We start from the raw sequence: 6000 nt of genomic DNA on the forward strand, positions 1-6000 counted from the left end.
CTCCTCTGATCCTGTGACAAAGGAATACTTTTAGATCCCCTTTATGCTGCTTCAGCTCTTTTACCCACCATATAGAGGGAAGAACTGAGATGAGGATATCACCATATGCATCCAATGTCTAGCCTTGCTTTACCAAGAGAAACAAGGGTTTATATTTGTTGGCCCTGAAGTGTCAATATTATTAATCATTTGCAATTCTATCGTGCTTTCCATTCATGAGTTAGTTCAGTATTAGACCAAATTTTAATAATGGGGAAACTGAGGCTAAGAGGGAGGAAGGATCTTACCTCAAAAATCACACTGGAAGTCTGTGTTGGCCAGGAATAGAACCCAAGTCTCCTGACACCCAGCCTTGTGCTTTAACCTGAAGATTATCCTTCAACCCCTGTTTCTACTCTGCCCTAAGACAGCCACAACAGTGTGAGCAGGAATCTCTTCTGGGAGCACATAATCCAACTGTCAGCCTTGCTCACTCCTCAGGGTGTGAGATGCAGGAAGAACCCAGGTGGCACTGACAGTTAGAAAAGTAAAGTAATCCGTTGACTTGGAAACCGAGCACATTTGATCCAGTATCACTGAGAAAAACAGGGAGTTTTTCTGACTGTTGTCACACTGACCTCACACCCTCTTAGGCCAGGAAAGAGCTTTATTTCTTTGCACCATTCTCTGCAGTGGGCTCAGAGGATTCCATGGGTTTACAACCTTAGCTGCAGGTTTCCTTGTTTTGAGGGACTTAAGTTAGATCCCTAAGGCTGAATTCTGCCACTCTCAGTAACACAGGTGAATGGGAGTTGCACTCCTGGATCTGAGCTCCATAGTCAATATAGTGAAGCTTGCAGGGTTTGGGTGGTGGTGGGGGGGAGTGCAAGGAATTTCAGGAGGCAAGGGGAGTTGGGCAATTATTCAGCTATTCTTTGGCCAAACAAACCCCAAAAGTAAAAGCTGAGAGGGTCTGACACCCAAGGGGCTAGAAAGACCTCATGAATACTTAAGTGTCCCATTCAGCAAGGTGAAACCAAACAGCCCAGGTGCTGTGTTGTGTCAGGTGGATGACCCAGCGCGTCACAGTAACAAACAGATGAGGAAAAGCGGTGCTTTCCAATCCCTAAGGAAGTAGAGAGCGACCATGAGAATTTACGTCCTCGAATGTAGCAGCCACAGCCACCTGTTATGTATCCTCTTTACCCCTAGTGCAGAAGAGAGGGCAGTGTGGAGGCTGTCACCTTTACAGTTTTCACTGAGCTCTCTCTCAAAAGAGGAGTTATATTTGAAAGGGTGAAATGAATTTGGTCCTCAATTTTGTACATCAGCTTTTTGCGCTTCCTTCATGTGAACATGCCCTATTTTTCCTACATAGAACTCCATCAGCAAGGAGGGGAGCACTAGATCTGATCTCAGCCCTAACAGAAAACACCCATTGGGGATTTAGCCTGCTTGAGACCTGGAGGATAAGACCTTTGGATTGTGAGGGAAGCAAAACTCCACTGATTTCTTGCCACAGATTAATCCATCCATTCGATGGGAAAATAATAACTCTCTCTAAATTATATCTTCCCCAACAGAGTCCAGGGTGCTTCCTATTAGCAAGGGGAGCTATTTACATTCAGTTATTTAGGTCATTTATAAAACAAAACACCCACCATTTGCAACCTTCATAGTGTTTCTTCTGAAACCTTTTCCATAGCCGTAAACCTCAATATCCAACCCACTAAAAAGGTGTCTTGCATGTTCGTGTGTGTGTGTGTGCGTGCGAGCGTATGCAAAGCCAACAATTTTCTCTCTTCCAAATGCAGACAGACTGAGAAAGCACAGATAGGAAAACCAAAATAAAACCCTAGTTGCAAACAAATGAAAAAACACAAAAACCCCTAATATTCTTTTAATCATTTTCCACTATGAAGTTTTTTAAACCATGGGAAATGAAGCTTGACAGGCTGCAAATGGACATATCAAAATGACATTGCCAGTGCTGCTTGGTAGCTATGCAGAAATTAAGAGAATTGGTCATCAAGTAAATCAAACAATTTAAGACATGCAAAAATTGTATATGAACACAGACCAGTCTATATATATAGAATCACACTCTCCTGTTCACATAAACCAGAATATGCTGGAGGCAATAGAGTTTCATTAAAAACAAAACCCCAAGGTGACAAGATCCTGAAATACCTTTCCCACAACTTCACTGAAATATACTTGAGGAACTGTGGCCCCTCTACAGGCATAAGTTTTAGTCAAAAATAAAATGTGTGTATTAAATCAGTTTTGCCCTTTGGGGTAGCAAAAAATTTGCTTGCTTAGTCTATTATTATTATTATTTTCTATTATTAGCAAGTTCTTCAAAACTCTTAATTAAAAGAGTAATTTGAATGCAGCTATAAATCCTGAACTCTTCCCTCCCCTAAATAATCGGTGCATTTTCTATTTAAAGGCAATGTTACAAGGACCTGCCAAAGTTACAGTCCAAACACCAAGCTACACATGCATAACATCCTCTCAAGTCCCACATCACAGCAGAAAGTGATTCCCTCTCAACTCTCCTTTAATACCCCCACCCCCCATCTATTTCACCGATCACCTTCGCATAATGACTAAAATATACAATTGCACAAGAAAATGCAGGCAATGAACAAACATTTTACTCACAGAAAACCCACCCACGCTTCTCTCGGCAACAGGAACCCCACCACATAATCACAAGCCAAGATGCCTTTGCATTAGTTGTCTTTTCTGCAAACTCCCATCATTTTTTAAAATAAATCCACTATTTTTTACGAAAGTGGGGGGGCTGGAGTACAGAAATCTGTTTCTTAAATTTTCTTCCCTCGTATCTTGTTGGTTGGGGAAGAGAGCCGAGTTGATCTTTGGGGAAGTTTTGGGCATTGGAGCTGCAATACCCACAGAGTGCGTGCAGGGCCCTCCATTAATGCCGAGAAACAGACAGAGTGAAATAAACAAGACCCAAATCCCACCTGCCCGGTCAAAAACAAAACTCACCATGGAAAGGGAGCGAGGGAATAGCTGGGGAAACTGTTCTTCTCTTGCTATTTTTATTCCATTAAAAAAACACAAACCACAGAGATTTCCCCTAAAAGCATCCAGCAAACAACCCTCCCAAACTCCAACACAAAGATTTGCGGCTCCTACACGTAAGAGCTTAAGGAAAGGAAAAACCACAACCCACCAGAACGTCTCTCTCTCGCTCGCTCCAAAGCAAACTTTTTTTAACCTCCCCACCCCACCCCCAGCTGTTTCACTCACCGGAGATCTCTGATGGAGCAGGAAGAAGAAACACAAAGATACACAAAATGAGAAGAAGCAACAAAGAGGCTAATGTCCAGGGGCTGGGAAGTTCCAGGCCGGATCTGGAACTCAGCAAAAGAGTCAGGGGTTTTTGATTTGGGGACTTACTTTCTTTTCGTGCTGGTTGATTTTAGGGATAATTTTAGGGGTGGAGGTATTCTGCAGGGCTCAGGGGAGGAGGAAGAAAAGGAAGCTGTTGCAACAGGAAGAAAGAGACATTGGAATCAGTGCAGCCACATGGAAGAAGGTTTTTTGGATGACTGAACTCTCAAACAATTCCCTTCTTTTGCTACCAGTCCTGTGGCTCTTCTGGAGCCTCCCATTCTCCCCTCCCCCTTAGTAGGAGGAGGGAAAGGAGGAGGAGCAAGACGTGAGAGGGGGGAAAAATAACTCCCCAAAGGAAGGTAAAGAACAATAGTCTCCCCAAATACTAATAATGGGCATCAGATGGATTCTCTCTGTCCCATCTCCCAGCAATTGGGGTGAGTTTAAAGAATCACACACACAAAGCAGCTGTCCTGGTGCTCTCCCTCCACCCCCCTCTATCCCCAGAGAAGCGGAAGCTGGGAAAGATGAGCTGAAAAGTTTGGCAAAAGAAGGAGGGTCCCTCCACCACCCCTTGTCTTGTGGACTTGGTATGTGGCAGTCCTTAGTGACCCCCTTTTCATCCTGCTGCAGCAATGTGACTTTTTCTTTACACACAACACTGAACCTTTAGGCAGGAAAGTAGGTCTCTCTTGGAACATACAGCCTTGCTGATGGAAAAACTCTGTGTGTGTGTGTGTGTGTGTGTGTGTGTGTGTGTGTGTGTGTGTGTGTGTGTGTGTGTGTGTGTGTGTGTGTGTGGTGTGTGTGTGGTGTGTGTGTGTGTGTGTGTGTGTGTGTGTGTGTGAGACCAACCAGGGGCCCTATTTTTCTTTATTAGTAACTGCTCTATATTGCACATGCAATAATATTGTATTGTATACTGTATGATGTCACTAGGCTGAAGGGAAGTTGGGGATAGTATGTGTCATTACAAAACTAAGATATATCAACTGTAAAGGATAGATGTTTAATTGTCTTCCCCTGTCCCAGCCTTTTGGATTTTGCTCACCTTTGTAAGCCCCTCACTTGCAAACATTTAAGCATGTGTATAACTTTACTCATGTGTATAGTCCCATCTAAGTCCACAGGACTGCTGCTGAAAAGGGCTTGTCTACACTTACTGTTGCAATCGATGCAACGAGTGTCGATATAGCGAGTCTGGTGAAGACATGCTAAATCAATGGGAGAGCACTTACCCATTGATTTGTGTACTCCACCTCCGGGCTTGTCTACACTACTGGCCGATCGATGCAGCGGGGTCGATTTATCATGTCTAGTGTCGATGTGATAAATCGACTGCCGATCTCTCTAGCGTCGACTCCGGTACTCCACCTCAACCAGAAGCGCAAGGGAAATTGATGGGAGACACTTTCCTGTTGACTCGGCGCAGTATTGCCACCACGGTAAGTGATCTATGTTGGCTTCAGTTATGTTATTCATGTAACTAGGGTGACCAGACAGCAAGTGTGAAAAATCAGGCAGTGGGTGGGGGGTAATAGGAGCCTATATAAGAAAAAGCACCAAATATCGGGACTGTCCCTATAAAATCAGGACATCTGGTCACCCTACACATAACTGAAGCTGTGTAAGTAAGATCGATTTACCACATGTGCTTAAGTATTCACAAGCTTGGGCTTTAAATCTTTAAATTGTCAGCTCTTTGGAGCAGGGACCGTGTCTCTCCCATGTTTGGGCAGCAGATAGCACAACAGACCTCTCGCTGTCATTGAGGCCTCTGGGTGTTCTTTTCACCATAGGCCCAATCCTGCTCCCACTGATGTTACAATTCCCATTGACTTAGGTCTGGTCTACACTATGGGGGAAGATTGATCTCAGTTACGCAACCTCAGCTACATGAATAACGTGACTGAAGTCAATGTACTTAGCACAACTTACTGCGGTGGCGACTCTACACTGTGTTGACGGAAAAGCATCTCCCATCGATTCCCCTGATGCTTCTCATTGAGGTGGAGTACCAGAATTGATGCTAGACTCAATAAATCGACCCCTGCTGGATCGATTGCTGCCCGTCAATCTGGCCAGTAGAGTTGTGGGTGCTTAGCACCTACTGGGCTCAGAGAGAGCCATCTTTCATAGAGAGCAACGTGGCCAGAACATAACGTACTGACAAAACCTTGATACTACATCACTGCTTCATGGATTCTGCATATGCTACAGATTTAGCAGAAAAGTCATTTTAGAAAGCTTTTAAAACATTTTACTGGGATTATTTTTCATCTCCCTCAGCCTATAAAACTAGACTCCAGTGATTATCATGACTGGACCTTGGAGAGAGAGAGAGAGAAATAATAACAAAATGAGCTACTAATAAACATGAACAGAATCCTTGTGGAAAAATCCAGTAGATTTTAATAGGGATGAAACCTATAGGGGTCTGTAGAAATTACTTTGTCTATAGAATTAAATAGAGAGGATGTCTTTTCTATAGATTTTTTTTTTAACCATGCTAAGGGATCTCTAGCAGGGACATAAATCTCTATGAAACTCTCTGGGTGGTTCAAAGGTTCTAGAGGAAAATTGACATTTTCTATTAAAATCTATAGGACTGTCCCATAATGGAATATGTAATATAACCAAAACATCACGGCC

The 6000-nt window shown here is 43.4% G+C and overlaps 1 protein-coding gene across 5 annotated transcripts in view; it reads right to left on the bottom strand.

The window, feature by feature from the left end:
- The window catches only part of BOC (BOC cell adhesion associated, oncogene regulated), a 92693-nt gene extending 89122 nt beyond the window's left edge, over nucleotides 1-3571 (bottom strand). For 4 of the 5 annotated variants that reach the window (XM_050957048.1, XM_050957033.1, XM_050957040.1 and 1 more), the window contains exon 1: nucleotides 3412-3571. The gene's annotated coding sequence lies outside the window, so the exon portion shown is untranslated. Of the gene's footprint in view, nucleotides 1-3261 lie in introns of all 5 variants that reach the window. The other variant, XM_050957026.1, reaches the window with a different exon arrangement.
- Between the last annotated feature and the right edge of the window lie 2429 nt (nucleotides 3572-6000).

Source organism: Gopherus flavomarginatus, chromosome 1, assembly GCF_025201925.1.
Source record: "Gopherus flavomarginatus isolate rGopFla2 chromosome 1, rGopFla2.mat.asm, whole genome shotgun sequence".
Taxonomy (NCBI): Eukaryota; Metazoa; Chordata; order Testudines; family Testudinidae; genus Gopherus; species Gopherus flavomarginatus.